The sequence below is a fragment of the Penaeus monodon genome, chromosome 27 (assembly GCF_015228065.2).
Source record: "Penaeus monodon isolate SGIC_2016 chromosome 27, NSTDA_Pmon_1, whole genome shotgun sequence".
Lineage (NCBI taxonomy): Eukaryota > Metazoa > Arthropoda > Malacostraca > Decapoda > Penaeidae > Penaeus > Penaeus monodon.
The window spans coordinates 35,353,460-35,353,892 of NC_051412.1; the positions used below are offsets into that span (position 1 = coordinate 35,353,460).

At 43.9% G+C, this 433-nt stretch overlaps 1 protein-coding gene across 6 annotated transcripts in view; it reads right to left on the reverse strand.

The window, feature by feature from the left end:
* The window catches only part of LOC119590810 (hormone receptor 4-like), a 115,290-nt gene that overhangs the window by 16,948 nt on the left and 97,909 nt on the right, over positions 1 to 433 (reverse strand). The window lies entirely within an intron of this gene.

The window sequence follows — 433 nt, forward strand, 5'->3', positions numbered from 1 at the left end:
TCACGCAGTAATTGTCTGCAAGCAAGCTGGGTGACTGCGCGGCGAGGCCCCTTCACCCCAGTCAAGGTCCATCTTCACACGTCTCTGCGCTCGCAAAAACCAGGACTCGGCGATCACTGGGCGCCACCTGACCGTGTCTTCACAACACCCCGCGCTTATGCCTTGCTGTTTGTCTTATGGTCGCTCTGAAGTCGATTTACGTAGTAATGGTACCCCTTTAAATTATATTTGCAATACCAATGGGAAACTCTTACATTAAAGCACTCGTTAAAGTGATGATCTTCCTTAAAAAGTAATTGTTACTTTCGTTTTACGTAATAGTTTTCAACCGAGACAAGTTAATTACAAGATTTTTTTTCTGCGCACTCGTACTTTTTCTTACATATCCCCACATCTTAAATTTAACTTAACTTATCGCTTTAAGCGCCTGGGT